Below are 20220 nucleotides of genomic sequence, written 5' to 3'. Positions count from 1 at the left end.
TGTATAACTTCCCTAAAACTTAGTTGTTTAAAACATCTTCAAATTTACTTTGCTTACAGATTTGTAATTTGTAACTTTTGTTGAGCTCAGTGGAGACAGCTTATCTGTGTTCCATTCTCCACTTGCTGCCAGTTGGGGCAGCAATAAGTTGGGAGCTGGAATCATCTAAAGGCCCACTCCATGTCTGGTGACTGATGCTGAATCTGTGGCCAGAACACCTACTCACAGCCTTTCCATAGTGCTGTTTGGTTTCTCACAACATAGTAGCTGGATTCCAAGGGCAAGCACCCCAGGAGAGAGAAATCCAGGTAGGAACTGTAATGCCTTTTCTAAACTAACAGTGGAAGTCCTGATTCCACTGTAGTGACTTCAAACCACATTTGGTTCATAGAACTTAGTTGCTAAGGCTGTTTGTATCTAAAAATTTTTTAAAAAATGAATTCATTTATTTTTAATCGAAGGATAATTGTTTTACAATATTATGTTTGTTTCTGCCACACATCAACATGAATCAGCCATAGGTATAAATATGTCCCATCTCTCCTGAACCTTTGTCCCACCTCCTACCCCATCCTACTCCTCTAGGGTGTCATGAGCACTGATTTGAGCTTCTTGGAGACTCCTTTTTTAAATGGAAGATATGTCAAGGAATCTGTGGATATGTTTAAAACCACTACATTTCCAAAGGCAAAATTAGTGGGTTTAGGAACAAAGGGATGTTATACCTAATGGACCCCAATTACAATTTTTTTTTTAATTGCCATTCTCTGAGGGTATGAGCTTTGCTGGTTTAGAGTTTTTTGTTTGTTTGTTTGTTTTAACCAAAGAAAGGAATTCTTCCAACAAGACTGAACAATGGTTCCATTGATTTGGAGCTGGGACGGCCACCTAATCATTTTGCATGTCTCGTGTCACTGAATAGGCAAGAGAAGAAGAACAAGTTTAGGGTTTTGGTGGCAGTAATTAATCTTGATCATGAAGCAAAAATAGGTTTGCTGGTATGAAACAGATATGTCCGTCAAAGACTCAGATCTCTTAGAAATGAACGTATTTGTTGAAGGTAAAAGAAAAGTAGAATGGCTGGTGGAAAAAGAAAGTCATAAAGAGAAGTGAAGTTCTTATAGTCAGGGGAAGAAACGAGAGCAGTTATATTTCGTTTCCTTTCTTGGTGTATGATGTATACTTTTTTTAATAAAATTTATTTTTGGCTGCATTCTGCTGCAGGTAGGATCTTAGTCCCCTGACCAGGGATGGAATCCGTGTTCCCTACATTGGAAGGTAGAGTCTTAACCTTTGGACTACAGGGGAAGTCCTTGATGTATACTTTTATGTGTTTTAACTTTTCTTTCTTTACCCTTTACTTCATTATTATATATGAAGTGTGATACTGTTGGTAAACTTCGTTATTTAGTAAACTGTAGGGGAATAGATAGCAACTAGAGGTTTTAGACTTAGAAATGGATGTAGTAACTGATGAAACTTTGGGTTGACTCTCTTGAAGAGTGACAGAGTGAGTGCACCCTTGACTGTGTAAAGAATAGTTGCAATATTTTAAATAGCAACCTTTTTGAAGTATAATCATTGAAAGCAATGGTTATTTGGTGTAGAGCAGCCAAAGGGATGACTTTACATTTGATAGTTTTGTGGCTTTATTTTCTGCTGTCCATCATTTGAGTTTTCGTTCTGTGTCTGAGGAATTCCCCACTGTGTGTCTTGGAGGTAGTGAGCACTGCTTACAGAAAGTGAGAAAGGCAGTTACTCAGTTTTTCTAGACATCTTGTAGCAAGAGTGTGTGCATGGGAACTCAGCTTGATTAATCAGATGGCATCTTGACTGCAACTGGATGAGAATTTCTGAGCCAGCACTATTCAGCTAAACTCCCAAGTTCTTCCCACTACAGAAACTCTGTGAGATAATAAATATTTGTTGTTGTGGGATAATTTGTTATGCAGCAATAGATAACTAATATACTCTCCCTTCAGAGAAGGCAATGGCACCCCACTCCAGTACTCTTGCCTGGAAAATCCCATGGGCGGAGGAGCCTGGTAGGCTGCAGTCCATGGGGTCGGGAAGAGTCGGACACAACTGAGCGACTTCACTTTCACTTTTCACTTTCATTCATTGGAGAAGGAAATGGCAGCCCATTCCAGTGTTCTTTCCTGGAGAATCCCAGGGATGGGGGAGCCTGGTGGGCTGCCGTCTATGGGGTCGCACAGAGTCGGACACGACTGAAGTGACTTAGCAGCAGCAGCATGTTACCCCTTCTCCATGAGGAGGGGAAGTATCACAGAACTTTCACAACTTTACAGAGATAGATTCACCATAAGCTTTATCACTCTCCATTTAATTCTTTGTCTTCTCTTGTGTAACTGTCAGGAGGCTTATCCTGGCAGAATTCCCTTATCAATCTCAGAATTTTCTACATAGGAAGATTGGCACCTTTATACAAATGTAAGAAGGCTTGACACCTACTATTATTGTTCTTAGATTTTGAGACCTCTGTTTAAACTCCCATACAACATGAAAACTTTAACATCCTGAAAAAAAAATCTACCTGTATATTAAATAAAAATACAATCCATTAAAAAAAAGTAAAAAAGTTCTAGAAGGCTTCTATTTCCAAATAGACCACACTTGTTAAATCTTGCTTTGGAGGTTGACCCTTCCCTCTGTCAAGTTACTTGAGCAAGTTAATTAACTTCTTACATCTTCAGTTTTTTAAAAATCTGTTAAGTGGAATAACAACAGTACTATTTCATATAGTTCTTATGAAATAATCTTCACACAGTACCTGGTAGGTAGGAAATATTCAGTATACTTTAGGTATTGTTTTTAATCATCACCTTGCTCAGGAAACTATGCCAAAGTGTTATAATAACATTACCAAAGTGTTGTAATTTCCTAAGATAGATGTTTATGTAATGTAGGCGCTATCACTTTTTAAAATTTTCAAACAAGCTTGAAGTATAATCTTTTGTTCTTATCTACTTTCTTATTTTCAACAGCCTGGAAAAAGATTCATGAAATGATAAGGCCTTTTTACATATTTGTCCACATGCTTAAATGCCTGTTTTCTGGCTCCATAATCCATTTACTGAAGGAAGTGAAGGTGACCAGGTATGTCCTTAAACCATATTCTCGACTTCTTACCGTCATCAGGAGATAGACATGAATGTTTTCTTGTTTTTTGTTTTAATTGTTTTAGAGGAATTAATGTGTTTTGAAAACTTGTTTAAAGACACACAATCATGAGTGCCTTGGTTTGCAGCTAATATTGTCTGCTAGCACTTACTGCATTAATGTGGATATTTTAAAGATGAAGTTAAAAAGGAATAGAACTTCAACCCTCATGCAGTTAATGCAGAAATACCTAATAAACTTTTTAATGTAAGCCTGTCATCATATCAACCAGATTCATGGAGAAAGTGAGAAGTTTCATTGCTGCTAAGCTGCTAAGTCACTTCAGTTGTGTCCGACTCTGTGCAACCCCATAGACGGCAGCCCACCAGGCTCCCCTGTCCCTGGGATTCTCCAGGCAAGAACACTGGAGTGGGTTGCCATTTCCTTCTCCAATGCATGAAAGTGAAAAGTGAAAGTGAAGTCGCTCAGTCGTGTCCGACTCTTAGCGACCCCATGGACTGCAGCCTTCCAGGGTCCTCCACCCGTGGGATTTTCCAGGCAAGAGTACTGGAGTGGGGTGCCATTGCCTTCTCCAGAGAAGTTTCATTATTTCCTTATAATTGTTTAATGATTCTTTAAAAGAATGCTTTTCTAAAGAAATAGGGTGTCATGATAGACTACAAGGTCATAATTAAACAAATATGCATGAGTTAAACAATATTATATAAGTAAACATAGAGACTCAGAATGTTTACAATATTTATGTCAAAAGTTGTAGGTTAGTTTAGCTTCTAGATTGTCAGCAAATCCTCAGTTTTAATTAGTCTTAGAAGCCATGGTACTAAGTAGCTCATTATTCAACATTAACTTATTTCTAAACACACTAGGAAAAAAGTATCTTTTAGTTTTTTTCTTCTTTTTTCTGTCTATATTTTTACATGCCAATATTAGAAATAGAAACCAATCTCTTCTTTCCAAAAATGTTTGACCTTGTCTGGCTTTCCCACTGGAGGGCAGCAGAGAACCATCCAGGCCATCCCTGATTTTAAATCTCACTGGCTTTAATGAGACAAGACAGACCTTAAAATCCATGATACACATTTCCTACTGATAAAATGTCATAATCAAAGTACATTTTCAGAAAGTCTGTTCACTCCCATAAAAAACCATAATTGATTGTTAGAATAAAAGGAAATAAAATTTATGCAGTTATATGTATATATTAAGTGAACAAAAAAATTAAAACTACATCACAAATATGGTTTTTTTGTGGTGGGATTTTTGTACAGGAACTAAACTGGCCAAGGCTTCTTAAAATCCTAGTCCAAAAAAGTACAGTGGATGTGAATCTTACTCCAAAATTCTGATATATAAGTATATCATATTAGATTATTAAAATTATTTATAGTTCTGAGGTCCCAGATGGCCAAAATGACAGAAAAAAAATCAACCTCAGTCATTGTTAAGACTCCCCTGCCTCCCTGATCCAGCATTAGATAACTTACAAATGACCAGGAGTCATATATGGGGAGGCATCAACAATCCTCTGGCCACAACGGTTAGAACTGAAATGCCCAGTGTCCTTTGAAAGTGTCGAGGCCTCTGTTCTTTTCCTGTATTGGAACTAACTAGGGTTTTTTGTTATGGAAATCCCAGTGCCCAGGGCCCTACCTGCCTAAGATACCCAGCCGTCATTGACCAGGATCTCTCACCAACCAGGATACTTTCAACATTGGTCACAGGTCTTCAGGGCTTCCCAGCTGGCTCAGTGGTAAATAGGCCACCTACAATGCAGGAGATGCAGGAGACATGGTTCGATTCCTGGGTTGGGAAGATCCCCTGGAGCGGGACACGGCAACCCATTCCAGTACTCTTGCCTGGAGAATCCCATGGATGAGAGGAGCCTGGCGGACTACAGTCCATAGGGTTGCAAAGAGTCAGACATGACTGAAGTGACTGAGCATGAACGCACAGGTCTTTACTCCTTGTGGAACCTCTCTTCCAGCTTTCATTGCCTTCTCTGCCCTACAGAGAGCGTGGATTTTTTCCCTGCATGCCATTTCCCTCCTGGATTCACAGCTTAACCTCTTCAGTGAGCTTGGGCTTTCACTAAAGGCAAGACAAGAGGTAATCATTAAGCTTCAGGCCTGGTATTATAAACCACTCCTGAGATCAGCAAGCACTATGAACTGGCAACCATCAGCAGAAGGTGGGGGAAGGAGGGAAAACTGCAGCAAAAACAAAGTACCCTCTAATGTCTCAACAAATTATAGCTCACAGAAGCTGAACCCAAGACAATGCTTTTCCTGGTAGTCTCCCTATAGAAACCACAGGTATTCTTTGTGCCTCCAAACACCTTTAAACTGCATTCAAAATTAGGGTTTTGAGTCTGGAAATCTTTCTTTGCTAATTTGTTGTACATGAATGCCTGCAGAAGCCTTTGAATGGTAAATGCCGTGGGAGGGGCAGTTTCCATGGTAACTTTTCAGTGCACCTTTTTTCTTGCACTTCAATTAGATCTTCATTGCTGAGCGGTTGTGAATGAGAAGGTAACAGCTCAGTCTCATCTGGAGGGCTGGAGGAGATATGAGATCTGCAGCCTTCTAGATGCAGCTATATTCTCAATCCACTGAGTTGTAGTATGCTTGTTTTGTTCCATCTCTTCATGGTACCCCAGCACCGCAATGCAACACACATGCAAAGGACCAATTTCCTTAATATACCAAGCTTACCAGTTAATATGAACAATATCAAAGCACAATGGAAAAAATGAGCAAAGGGCATAGATAGGCAGCTTACAGAAAAAGAAAATTAATGGCTTACATTGTATGAAAATGTGGTTAATCTCATTCACAATGACAGAAATACATATTTAAGTAAGATTACATTTTTCACCTACCAGACTGGAAAAGATCTAAAAGTTTGATAATGTACTGTGTTTAGAGAATGTGGAAAACCCATCATTTTATATACTCTTCTGTGGGAGGGTAAATTGGTTTAATCTCTTTGGAGAGTGATTTTGCAGTTTCTCTTCTAGAAATTCATCCTACAAGTGTAATTACATTTGACTTAAAAATACAAGTAAAAGAATATTGTTGAAGCAAATGACTGGGACAGATTAAATGAGTTGATGCATCCAGACAGTTACACACACTGGACAATGAGAGAAAAAATATAGTTGGCTTTTCCTCAAATTCCAGAGTTGGATGTTCAGCCTATTTGCGAAACACTGTTAAAGGATAATTCTCAAAAAAAAAAAAAAAGAAAGGAAAACCATGACTCTTATACAGACATAAAATTAACAAGTGCTAAAGATTTAATTTTGCTCAAAATGAAGGCACTCTTGTCTGAACTTAAGTTCATGTGTCTAGCACATATGAGGTCAAACAAACCAAAAAGTTGGTTTTTGGAGCAGAGAAAGGTTTATTGCAAAGGCCAAGCAAGGTAAACGGGCTGCTTGCGCTCAAAAGGCCTGAACTTCCCAATGACTTCCAGGCAAGAGGTTTAAAAGACACTGTTAGGGGAGAGAGTGGTGAGATGCCTGATTAGATTGTGGACCTTCTTTTGACTGGTTGATGGCAAGGTAACAGGATGATGTTTCAGGAATCTCAGCATTCTGGTTTCCAGCCAGTCTGAGTTCTAGTGCTTGTGATCAGCATGTAGTCCCCTTCCTCACCTGGGTGAGGGTCTTAGTTTCTGCAGAAATGCTCAAAGATATGGATCAGATTGTTATCTATATTTCTTTCAGAAGGAACCAGGAGTCCTGTGACTCTCTTTTCCTAATCATTAACTGCTTGAGCCAGTTTTTTGGAACTTGGGAAAGGCCTGGAGACTGAAGCATTTTTCTTGCAAACAAGAAACAGGGACAGGGAAAGACTTTGTATAGAGGAGGGCTAGGCAGATGTCATAACTGGTTCAAAGGAGAAGTCAAGAAGCAAAGATTCATATGCAGTAAAGGAAGGTTGAAATGGACGTGCAAATGAGGGGTAAACTGGTTTTCAACAGGTGTGTGTGTAGGGGGTTTGTCCCTGCACCCGGCAGAATCGACTTGCGTGTCTATAGGTAGGAGTTATTTTGCCTTATTATCAGTTATCTGTAATTTACAGAGTGGTAAAATAGCTCTCATAGAAACACAGTCAGTAATGCTGCAAGGTTGACCACAGTGCACAGTTTTCCACTGAAGCCATTTTCTGTACTAGATTTAAGTGATAAATGCAAGTCTAACAGAGTGTAAAATCCTGTGGTCCCAATGTTATGTGTGTATGTGTGTGCTTAGTTGTTCAGTCATGTCCGACTCTTTGTAACCCATGGACTGTAGCCTGCCAGGTGCCTTTGTCCGTGGGGATTCTCCAGGCAAGAATACTGGAGTGGGTTGCCATGCCCTCCCCCAGGGAATCTTCCCAACCCAGGCATCAAACCCAGGTCTTCCGCATTGCAGGAGGATTCTTTACCATCTGAGCCACCAGGGAAGCCCATGACTGACCGTGTCTGTATATGTACATACATATACGTGACATTCAAATATATGTACCTGAGTATGGCATTGGTGATATAGTGGTGAGCATAGCTACCTTCCAAGTATATGCGAAGTGAAAGTGAAGTCACTCAGTCGTGTCTGACTCTTTGCGACCCCATGGACTGTAGCCTACTGTAGCCTACCAGGCTCCTCTGTCCATGGGATTTTCCAGGCAATAGTACTGGAGTGGATTGCCATTTCCTTCTTCAGGGGATCTTCCTGACCCAGGGATTGAACTTGGGTCTCCCACATTGTAGACAGATGCTTTACTGTGTGAGCCACCAGGGAAGTCCAAGTATGTGTACATGTATACATACGAGTGTTCACATATACATTGACTATTCCTTGATCGAGACAGAGGAGACTAATAATTGTGTCTGACGCTCTAGAGAGGGACTGAAAGTTGGGAATCTGAGATGAAAGAGAAGTCTAGTTTTTATTGTATATACCTTTTTATACTGCTTGAGTTTTTTTCCTTTACTTTTGCCATGAACATTTTTTCCCAAGGAAAAGAAACCTTTCCTAAGGTTCATAAACCTTACTGAGACAACTAATAAAACAATGAATTATATAAATGAAGCAATGTGTAAAATACAAGGAGAAACTGATAGAAATACAATAGCCATGGGAACAGACCCCTTAACAAATCTCTTTCAGGTCTTGGCAGTTGAGTAGACAGAAAAAGAAGTAAGGCTTATAATAGCGGTTTTCAACATGGGCTGCCTACTAAGGTCAGTTAGGGAGCTTCCTTCTGTGTATGTACTCAGTTGCTCAGTCATGTCTTACTCTTTGCAGCTCCATGGATGGTAGCCCTCCAAGCTCCCATATCCATGGAATTTTCCAGGCAAGAATACAGGTGTAGGAAGGGTTGCCACTTCCTATTCCAGGGGATCTTCCTGACCCAGGGATCCAACCTGCATCTCTTGCATTGGAAGGTGGATTCCTTATCACTAGCACCACCTGGGAAGCCCAAGGAAGTTTCTTAGGAAAGCCTTTTTATTTCAAACATGCAAGAGTAGACAGACTAAGCTAATGAACTCTTATGACCTACCACCCAACTTCGACATTTACCAATTCCTGGCCAACTTTCCCTACCCCCTTTCTCCCCTTCTATATTATATTGAAGCAAATTCCAGAAACTGTATCATTTAATCTATAAACACTTCCTACAGGCAGTATCTCTAAAATATGAGATCTTAAAAAAAAAATAACCAAAATGCCAATATCATTTTTTAATTAAAAATTCATAGGTACAATATCATTATACTACCTAAAAAATAGCAGTAATTACTTCATCAAAGATTCAGTATTAAAATTCCCAATTGTTTTATAAAAGTCATTTTTACAAATAGTTTTGTTTGAATTAGGATTTGAATAAAGTCCACGCATTTTGATTAGTTGATGTGTCTTTCAAGTCTCTTATTGAAATCCATACATTACCTAGGGAGCTTCTAGAAAGTATTGAAGTCCAGACTTTATCCTGACAATGTTAAATTTTACCTGGACCGTGTACTCATGGAAAACAAGGATAGTTAAAGAAACCTACACACACACATACACACACGGACAGAGCGTCTTTTGTGTTCTGGAAAAGACTGGAAAGAAGCATTTTCTTCCATATGACTTAGGTAAGACTCATGCATCCTTCTTGTTCACCTATGACAAGACTAGCCTCTAAGTTCCCATTCTTGACTTCATAAATGATTAACTGGACTGCTTGTCACTGTTGACCAATCAGAACAAAATGCTTGTTAGCCAAACTTTGGTTAAGGGTCTCTCCCAAGTTCCCTGAGCTGTAACCCAGTAATCCTTTTGAATAAAGTCTCTCTTTACTAAATCTGGATGTTTTTGACAGTCTCTAGAAACCTTTTTTCTCCACTTGATTATAATATGAAATGAGATTTGAGAATCATTCCTTAGAGGTCGTGAGCAATACAATTAATAGGATAATCTAATACATATGTATCTTTGTTGGTCTATGTCCAGCAGAAGGTAGATTCTATGTGCGGTCTTAGTGTAGCTGCTTTATTTAGGAAGTAATCTCAGGAACACAAGAAAAAGAGCAAAGACGGTAAAACAAGAAGGAGGAAAACCCCAGCCAGGATTCATAAACGAGCAAGTTGTCCCGTGGGTAACTGAAGCTCAGTTACTCTGGGGATTTCTTCCAGGACAGCAAAGATAAGGTAGTTATCCAATTTTACCTATCCCTAACTGGTTGAGAACATTCTCTGAGGGCTTTTAAGTCCCAAACCCTGCTGAGTACCTTCAAGTAGAGAAGCAGAGATGTATAGATCCTTGAAGGGACTGTCAGTTCACTGTCCCCTACAGCTGCAGAGAGGACCAAGGGCTTAGGGAGTTAGGATCAAGAACATGTGCTGCCATAATGAATTTTATGCCTACAGAGAACATCATTTTTTAATTCTTGCCAGTGCCACTTAAACTTTAAAAGTTGACCACAAGGGACCTTCTATAAATGCCCCCAGATAGAAATTAACTAAGATTTGTTGAATGTTTACTATGTGCTAAAGTTTTTACCTGAATTGTGTGTGTGTGTGCTTTGTTGTTGAGTTGCGTCCGACTCTTTGTGACCCCATGGACTGTAGCCTGCCAGTCCATGGAATTTTCCAGGCAGGAATACTGGGGTGGGTTGCCATTTCCTTCTCCAAGAGATCTTCCCAACCCAGGAATTGAACCCACATCTGTTGCATCTCCTGCATTGGCAGGTGGATTCAGTTATTATAATTTAATGCTCAGGGCAACCATATGAGATAGGTGTTATCATTATCTCAATTTTACAAATGAAGAAATTGAGCCTTAGATTAAATACTCTGCCCAAGGTCATATAGGCAGAAAAAAGAGAGGAATTTAAACTCCAGCCTTCTGACTCAAGAATGCAAGTTGCTAACCACCATGGGATATGCTTCCCCACAGCCTTTAATCATAATGTGGGAAAACCACATGTTAATAATAACAATGGTGTAAATGATCCAACAATAAATACCCCAACCATTGGGGGATTTAAAATTTTTCTCTACAGAGAGAATGAAAGCAATAATAAGAGAAACTCTATATGGCAAAATTTATGAATTATGGCTAAAGCTGTGATGAAAAAGAATATCATTATAAATCAGAGTGATGTTATATGAGTTAAACATTCTACTCAGAAGGTTAGAAAAAGAACAAATTAAGCTCAGGCAGTGGAAATAAGAAATTAAGACAAATGACAACAGAGAGGATTTCCAATTCATGTCAAGGTGAAATAACAGGAAATGGATTTTACCTCGAGTCTAGGACAACTGAAAAACAGACAAAACATTAAACAGTGGTTTTTAAGAAACTCAGTATCAGGCAACAGAGGACAGTGATCCCTGATGAGAAATATGAATTGACCCCTTCCTTGAGAGAATTTCCAGGTGTTGGTATAAGAAGTGAACCCAGGCAGAGCCTGGGGACTCCTTGAGTTGAGGAGAAGAAACTGAGAATCTGGAGGAGAATAAGATAGCAAGAGTTCTTAGGCTAGGCTTCCAAAGAGGAGAGAATTGCCCTCAGAGAGAAACCTGGAGCCTATAGAGGGTTTTCCTCAAATATTCCCAGGAATACTGATCAGATGTGAGAAAATAACCTGAGGCTAGGGAAAGGAATACCTCAAAAGAATTAATGCCCAGTGCACAGTGCTATTAATGCAGGAGTTTACTGTTAAGATTTTCAAGGTGGTGGTCAAGAAAAAATGTACTCAAACTTCCACTTGTGAATATTATCTCTTTATTAGGGTTTCACAGGTTCACCATTTTTTTTGTGGGGGAGGGGGAAGGAAAGAGTAGGTTTATTTCTTTGCCAGGCAAAGGAGGAACACAGTAGGCTAATGCCTCAAGAACTATCAGTTCAGTTCAGTCACTCAGTCATGTGTGACTCTTTGCGACCCCATGCACTGCAGCATGCCAGGCTTCCCTGTCCACCACCAATTCCTGGAGCTTATTCAGACTCATGCCATTGAGTTGGTGATGCCATTCAACCATCTCATCTTCTGTTGAACTGTACCCCCCTTTAAATTTTTTTGTACTTTTAAAAATTTTTATTGGAGGATAGTCAATTTACAATGTTGTCATGGATTTGCTCTTTAAAGCATAAAAGTGGGAATTGGGGTACAGCCAAGGGGAAGAAGTGGGCTTGCTCAAGTAGTCACTTATCTAGGTTACTGAGGGCTTTCTGAAAGAAACTGCATTGGTGGTGGTACCCTAATTCCTTATTTGCCAGTAGCTGTGTTATACAACTGGTAACGTGCTTGTTTAAGTTATCTTTTGAAATGGAAGCCTGAACAGTCAAAAGCCTAATGTCAGGCACTTATGCTACCATTCTGTGTTGGGTACAAGCATGATGTCATTTCAGAGAGTTAAGAATGAGTTAAAGGATGGGAATGAATGCTGAGTAGCATAAGGGTGGGTGTGGGGACTATGTTGATTCTGTGCATGTTCATGCTTTGCCCTGGTTGACTGGAATTGCCTCCTGGAGCCCACATTTTCCAAACTCTCTTGTCAGCTTTTGGTCGGTTTCAGCACTACTAAGAGTCTGGAGAAAAAAAGAAAGGAAGAAGCCAAGGAATTTCTTCCTCTTTGCTCTGGGCATCGTCTCTGGCAGGGGCTGTGTCTCCTCCCTAAATCAGCTATGGCACATACAGACTTTTATGTAGGTGAAAGATTGTGTGGGTGCTAAGCCTTTGAAATGTGTCTCTGGATCACTTGTTTGCTATGGCTCCAGGAAAAGGATTAGAAGACTATTAATGATGCAGTCTATTTAAGGGGGCTTTCTCTAAGATGACTTTTCCTCATTTGGTTATTTTTAAAGAGGAAAAAAAGTATGCTCTCCCTTTCCTCCATTAATGCTCTTTGATGAATAGTGCAAACTATCACCTGGTATTTATTTTTGTAAGCCCCTAATTGCAGCTAATCAAGCATTTACTTTGCATTTACAGGCTCTTGCTGCAGGTACATTTTTAGCCATCCTCGGTAAAGAAACGTAATTGCAGTAGACCATAGAAATGAACATGAGAAAAAGTAAGAGATGAGTATCATCACTTATTACTTAAGCATACCTTCTTTTTTTCCTAGCCACATAGAGATCAGAAAGAGAAAATAACATTTTAAATAGAATTTATGAAATAGAGAAGCTGTTGGCAAAGAGCCTTGATAAAAACACCATGGTATTTTCATGTAAGGAAACTGTATCCAGTACACTCATTTTACTCAAAAATAGAATTATATAGTACTTAATCGGTAAATTTCAAAACCCAAATCAAATATTATTTTCTTTTCCAGAATGTTTTTATTTCTATTTTAAAGATAAAAATGTTTCCTTGTCTAGATCAGTCTGACCTACTTTGCCATTTAGGATATTGGTAGAACATACAACAATTTTTAGACTTAATTGAATCTTAGTGACCATCAAGTGCAGCCCTCTGCATTTAACAGGAAATTGAGACCAAATGACTTGGTTAGGTGAGTAAGTGGCAAGCCAGAACCACAAACCACCCTCTTGACTCTATTTTCACTGCTTCCTATAAATGTTAATGGTTCTTAAATGAACAGTAGTTTTTCTTCAAACTACGGGTACCCTTCCTCAGCATTTCTACCCTTGTGATTCTCTTCTATTCCCTCCCCCAGTTGAAAACCAGCATTTTATAATCTTCCACTTCTCATATCAAAATGTAAAATCCCAACTTAACTGTGATGGTGGTCTCTGATGTGTAAGATTAAACTATCTCTTATGAACAAATCAATGCCAGTTTTCTAGATTCCATTCTTTTTTCCCACAGAAAAATGGATATGAAAGATATGGAAATAACTTGTCCAGCTCCATGTCAGTCCTAAACAAATTAGATCATATCTATATGATAGGGGCTAAATAATAAGATAACCTGAACGACCTTATCTTAAGGTAACTTCTTTTTGTCTATTTCTATTCATTCGTTTCCTAAAACTTTACGTTCACATCCCAGACTCTGTGTTGGGCTCCAGGGGCACAGGTCCTGCTGTTGATGTAGGAGCTTATTGTTAAGGTTTTCAAACTGGAGGTCAGGAAAAAAAATATTAAAACTTCTACCTGTATTATCTTTTTTCTATTTTCAGCTTTTACCTTTAACAGAATTAGCTGTTTACATGTTAAATTCTGTTAAAAGAATTACATGATTAGAGTTCAAAGAGTCAAAAGAGTTCTACCAAAACAACAGGGTCCTGCTGTATAGCACAGGGAAGTATAGTCAATATCCTGTAATAAATCATAATGGAAAAGAATATGAAAAAGATTGGTGGGAGGGAGGCTCACAAGGGAGGAGATATATGTAAACTTATAGCTGACTCATACAGCAGAAAGTAATGCAGCATTGTGAATGAATTATCCTCCAATTAAAAAAAAGAATATATATATATGTATAACTGAATCACTTTGCTGTACAGCAGAAATTAACACAACATTGTAAATCCACTATACTTCAACAAAAGCAACAGACAAACAAGACTCCCAACTTTAGGAGGCTGATGCAACCTTGAGCCATTTGGCATGATCATAGTATTTATTCATTCACTTAAAAAATGTTTAGTGAGTATCTTCAATATACTAGTTAATGAAACACATACTAACAAGGTAAATTGGCAGTTATTCCTGAACAGCTTTGGTCTAGAGGAAGAAATGATCTATTAAATAATTAAGTTGCACATGGTAAGTGTTGTAAAGAACTGAGTAAAACTTATCTGAAACACAGAGGAAAGGGAGAAGAGCTTTGGGGAGGTTGAGAAAGTCTTTCTAGAAGAGACATTGGGCTTTGATCTTGAGGGAGAACAGTATAAGGAACTGTGCAAAGTCAGTGTCTGACTGTGTGCAAAGTCAGACATGAAAGACTGAACCATATTCCAAGAATGAATTTCCCAATCACTGCACACGACCGGAAGACTTGTAGAGCCAAACTTCACTCAGTCCAGACCAAACCAGAAGCAAATCCAGAATCTCCCAACAGACTCCCAACAGGAGGAAGGGGTTTTAAGCCTTGCCAGACCTTGCAAAGCTTCTCTAATCTCTTTGCTGCTGCTGCTGCTGCTGCTAAGTCACCTCAGTCGTGTCCGACTCTGTGCGACCCCATAGACAGCAGCCCACCAGGCTCCGCTGTCCCTGGGATTCTCCAGGCAAGAACACTGGAGTGGGTTGCCATTTCCTCCTCCAATGCATGAAAGTGAACAGTGAAAGTGAAGTCGCTCAGTCGTGTCCCACTCTTCGAGACCCCCATGGACCGCAGCCTACCAGGCTCCTCCGCCCATGGGATTTTCCAGGCAAGAGTACTGGAGTGGGGTGCCATTGTCTGATTTCTTTAAAGCTAAGCTAGCCCTTGGACTGCAAGGAGTTCCAACAAGTCAATTCTAAAGGAGATCAGCCCTGGGTGTTCTTTGGAAGGAATGATGCTAAAGCTGAAACTCCAGTACTTTGGCCACCTCACGCAAAGAGTTGACTCACTGGAAAAGATTCTGATGCTGGGAGGGATTGGGGGCAGGAGGAAAAGGGGATGACAGAGGATGAGATGGCTGCATGGCATACTCACTCGATGGACGTGAGTTTGAGTGAACTCCGGGAGTTGGTGATGGACAGGGAGGCCTGGCGTGCTGTGGTTCATGGGGTCGCAAAGAGTCGGACACGACTGAGCGACTGAACCGAACTGAACTGAACCTATCCAAGTGATAGGCTGCAATGCACTGCCCCCTAGAGTCAGTTGTAGTGTTGATGATAGTAATAGAAACAAAATTGGAAATGAAGCTTGATTTCAGTAGGTGGCAGTAGTCACAAAGCAGATATTTGTGTTTCTTTTCAGTTATTTTAGCTTTAGGTTTAAACCTTTAGCGTTTAAACACACTGGGTCTGGAAGCCGGAGCCTGGAGGGACATTAGTCATTCCCTCAGCCAGCATCACATGGTTTACAGTTGACCACCTTGACCAGCAGTAGACTCATCACACTTCTCCCAGTGGAGTCCTTCACCTGAACCTGCAATGTTAATGCTTGTTTTTAAGTGCAAGAGAACTTCATTGTCAGAGTTCTTACTACTGGAGTACCCATAATTACAACTTGGGAGATAAAGGTCATCCCAACATGAAATGTTGATGGACTAATCGATCCCTAAAAAGCTAGTCCCCATTCACACCTCCTTCTGGCTTCACATAGCCTCTACCCCACACCCAACCTTAGTGTCAGAACGTCACTGTGTTTACTGTGGGTACCAGCTGCAAAGTGAAATTGACAGTCTTGCAAAAGATGCAGGGTTTCACTAAGATAAAGAAAGTGATGATGGAGGACTGATTCAATAATTCTTGGAAAACCTCCAAGAAATGAGAGTCTGGCAGAGTTTGGTTACAACTGAAAAAGAGCGAATCAACGAAGATAATGATAGGGGCCTCAGTAGGAGATGATTGGAAATTCAAAGGGTCTGGAGAAGTCCTGGGAAAAAGTGATAAAGCCCTTGACTATTTTACAAAATTTCCCTTTTAAAACACCTTTCTGTGAAAGTCAAGTAAGAACTGATTGATGTCATATTTTGCTGTCATATAATATTTTTCCAGAAAAAACATGCCCCAAACAAGTCTTGATTCATTTTTGTGTTTTAAGAATTAGTCCATTTTTTGCTGATATGATCAAAATGTGATTAAATGTAAAATAAAATAAATGTACTATCATAATTTTTAGTTCCTTTTAAGGTGAAGCCCCAATTCACACACCCCTACACACACTCATTGCTCTAAAATGTTGCTTCCCGTTTAAGTGAATTCTCTTAAAGTAACCTCTCCCTAGGACTAATTATCCTCAGAAACCTTTTTCTAAGAACTCCTTAATTCTATTTTGTAAGAGCTTTGTGCCATATCTGAGGTTATTGATGTTTCTCCCGGCACTCTTGATTCCAGCTTATGCTTCATCCACAGTCCAGCATTTCTTGTGATGTACTCTGCATGTACGTTAAACAAGCAGTGTGACAATATATAGCCTTGATGTAATCCTTTCCCAATTTGGAACCAGTCTGTTGTTCCATGTCCAGTTCTAACTGTTGCTTCTTGACCTGCATACAGATTTCTCAGGAGGCAGGTCAGGTGGTCTGGTATTCCCATCTCTTTTAGAATTTTTCAGTTTGTTGTGATCCACACAGTCAAAGGCTTTGGCATAGTCAATAAAGCAGAAATAGATGTTTTTCTAGAACTGTCTTGCTTTTTCCATGATCCAGCAGATATTGGCAATTTGATCTCTGGTTCCTCTGCCTTTTCTAAGTCCAGCTTGAACACCTGGAAGTTCACGGTTCACGTACTATTTAAGCCTGGCTTGGAGAATTTTGAGCATTACTTTACTAGGGTGTGAGATGAGTGCAATGGTGGGGTAGTTTGAGCATTCTTTGCCATTGCCTTTCTTTGGGGTTGGAATGAAAACTGACCTTTTCCAGTCCTGTGGCCACTGCTGAGTTTTCCAAATTTGCTGGCATATTGAGTGCAGCACTTTCGCAGCATCATCTTTTAGGATTTGAAATAGCTCAACTGGAATTCCATCACCTCCACTAGCTTTGTTCGTAGTGATGCTTCCTAAGGCCCACTTGACTTCACATTCCAGGATGTCTGGCTCTGGGTGAGTGATCACATCATCGTGATTATCTGGGTCAAGAAGATCCCTTTTGTATAGTTCTTCTGTGTATTCTTGCCACCTCTTCTTAGTATCTCTGCTTCTGTTAGGTCCATACCATTTCTGTCCTTTATTGTGCCCATCCTTGGAAGAAAAGCTATGACCAACCTAGATAGCATATTAAAAAGCAGAGACATTACTTTGTGGACAAAGTTCCATTTAGTCAAAGTTATGGTTTTTCCAGTAGTAATGTATGGGTGTGAGAGTTGGACTGTTAAGAAAGCTGAGCACCAAAGAATTGATGCTTTTGAACTGTCATGTTGGAGAAGACTCTTGAGAGTCTCTTGGACAGCAAGATATCCATCCTGTCCATCCTAAAGGAAATCAGTCCTGAATATTCATTGGAAGGACTGATGCTGAAGCTGAAACTCCAACACTTTGGTCACCTCATGAGAAGAAGTGACTCATTTGAAAAGACCCTGATGCTGGGAAAGATTGAAGGTGGAAGGAGAAGGGGACAACAGAGGATGAGATGGTTGGATGGCATCACTGATTCAATGGACATGAGTTTGAGTTAGCTCCGGGAGATGGTGAAGGACAGGGAAGCCTGGCATGCTGCAGTCCATGGGGTTGCAGAGTCGGACACGACTGAGTGAGCTGAACTGAAGAGCTTATAGGGTGCCCTACGCTGAAGACATTCTAGATGTGTTGTGTTTTTGTTAGTGAAGATTGCAAACCTGGCTCCAGATCACTGGCCTTGTTCCTTTCTCCAAGAGCAGTGAGGTTTCCCCATGACAGCTACGTCTACTTGCTCCAGACTTGAATCATGGAAGTGCTGGACTGGCTCACAGAAGCTGCTTTCTGGGGTCTATGAGAAATTCAGCTGCTGATATAACTGGCTGCTCGTCCTTCCTTTATAGCACAGCAGCCACATTAAGAAAAAAAAAGCGATACAGGTAAATAAAAAAATTTTATAAAGTGAGTCAGTTCTAACAGAGGGGGAAGCCCATTTTAAAAACCAGAGGATCCCTGTTTTATGGCTTGTAAGGATTAAGTTAGGTTAAAGGTGTGAAAGAATTTTAGCATGACAGGAAAGGTTGTTTTTTTTTTTTCCACCTCTTTCCCACTATTTTTTCACTTTTACCTTCTATCAAGTAGAAGGTAAAGGGATTCCTTTTTTTCGTTGTATCATTCATGCGGTAAGTATGAGCAGGAGAGTGATGTTATGGGAAGTTGATTGTCAAGGGGGGAAGAAAGATCAGCCAGAGGAATACAGGTTGTCTATAAAGATATAAAACAGAAACCAGTGGTTACTTTTAGTAAAACTACAGGCTGAGGGGAGAGCAGTGTGTTTCTATCCATGTTTCCAGGCATAAAAGCACAACCCATTCTTGAGGACTGAGCACTGAGGTACATGAATGATTTGGTCACAGCCAGTTTTGGATGGATTACAATCCAGGTCTTTATTCTGTATCTTAACTATGATGAATCAGTTCATCAGGCTGTCAAGGGAAGTGAAAGCTTCACTGTGAGAGGATGTTTGAAATGAAAAGGCTGTGTTGGACTTGGTTCCTGCACTCAAGGGTCTTGGGGGGAACAGAACTGTGAAATAACTGGAGATTATTTTGCAATCTAAACTGCAGACTGCAAATCTGGCTGCATACCAGGACCGAGCAGGGGATGTACCTGAGGGAACTTGTCACTTAAAAGAAAGCAATTGCATGGATGCATGTAAATGACAGTGGACTTATATGTGAGAATATAGGGAGTGGTAAAGAGGAACCATTGGAGAAGGAAATGGCAACCCACTCCAGTGTTCTTGCCTGGAGAATCCCAGGGACGGGGGAGCCTGGTGGGCTGCCGTCTATGGGGTCGCACAGAGTCAGACACGACTGAAGTGACTTAGCAGCAGCAGCAGCAAAGAGGAACCAGAGATCAAATTGCCATCACTTGTGGAGTGGGTTGCCATGCATTTCCCACTTCCCAACCCAGGAACCAAACCCAGGTCTTCTGCATTGCAGGCGGATTCTTTACCATCTGAACTACCAGGTAAGCCCATGGAAAAAGCAAGGGAATTCCAAAAAAAGCTCTTCTGCTTCACTGACTATGCTAAAGCCTTTGACAATATGGATCACAACAAACTGTAGAAAATTCTTAAAGAGATGGGAATACCAGACCACCTTACCTGTCTCCTGTGAAATCTGTATGCAGGACAGAAAGCAACAGTTAGATACAGACATGGAACAGCAGACTGGTTCAAAATTGGGAAAGGAGTACATCAAGGAGTATATTGTCACCCTGCTTATTTAACTTATATGCAGAGTACATCATGCGAAATGCTGGGCTGGATGAAGCACAAGCTGGAATCAAGATTGCCAGGAGAAATATCAACAACCTCAGATATGCAGATGATGCCACTTTAATGGCAGACATTGAAGAGGAACTAAAGAGCCTCTTGATGAAGGTGAAAGAGGATAGTGAAAAAGCTGGCTTAAAACTCAACATTCAAAACGCTAAGATCGTGGCATCCGGTCCCATCACTTCATGGCAAATAGATGGGGAATAAGTGGAAGCTGTAACAGATGTTATTTTCTTGGGCTCCAAAATCACTGCAGATGGTGATTTCAGCCATAAAATTAAGACACTTGCTCCTTGGAAGGTAAGCTACGACAAACCTAGACAGCATGTTAAAAAGCAGAGACATCACTTTGCTGACAAAGGTCCATATAGCCAAAGCTATGGTTTTTCCCATAGTCATGTACAGATGTGAAAATTGGACCATAAAGAAGGCCGAGTGCCAAAGAATTGATGCTTTCGAACTGTGGTGCTGGAGAAGACTCTTGAGAGTCCCTTAGACAGCCAGGAAATCAAACCAGTGAAGCCTAAAGAGAATAAACCCTGGATATTCATTGGAAGGACTGATGCTGAAGTTGAAGCTCCAATACTTTGGCCA

The 20220-nt window shown here is 40.2% G+C and overlaps 1 long non-coding RNA gene across 1 annotated transcript; it reads left to right on the top strand.

Moving 5' to 3' along the window:
- LOC112443505 (uncharacterized) lies at positions 1–8949 on the top strand. Its single transcript, XR_003031899.2, has 3 exons — positions 1–308; positions 3006–3117; positions 5152–8949. It is a non-coding gene; the product is annotated as an uncharacterized lncRNA (long non-coding RNA).
- The last annotated feature ends 11271 nt before the right edge of the window (positions 8950–20220 follow it).

Source organism: Bos taurus, chromosome 22 (assembly GCF_002263795.3).
Source record: "Bos taurus isolate L1 Dominette 01449 registration number 42190680 breed Hereford chromosome 22, ARS-UCD2.0, whole genome shotgun sequence".
Lineage (NCBI taxonomy): Eukaryota > Metazoa > Chordata > Mammalia > Artiodactyla > Bovidae > Bos > Bos taurus.
This window is presented reverse-complemented; position numbering and strand designations above follow the sequence as displayed.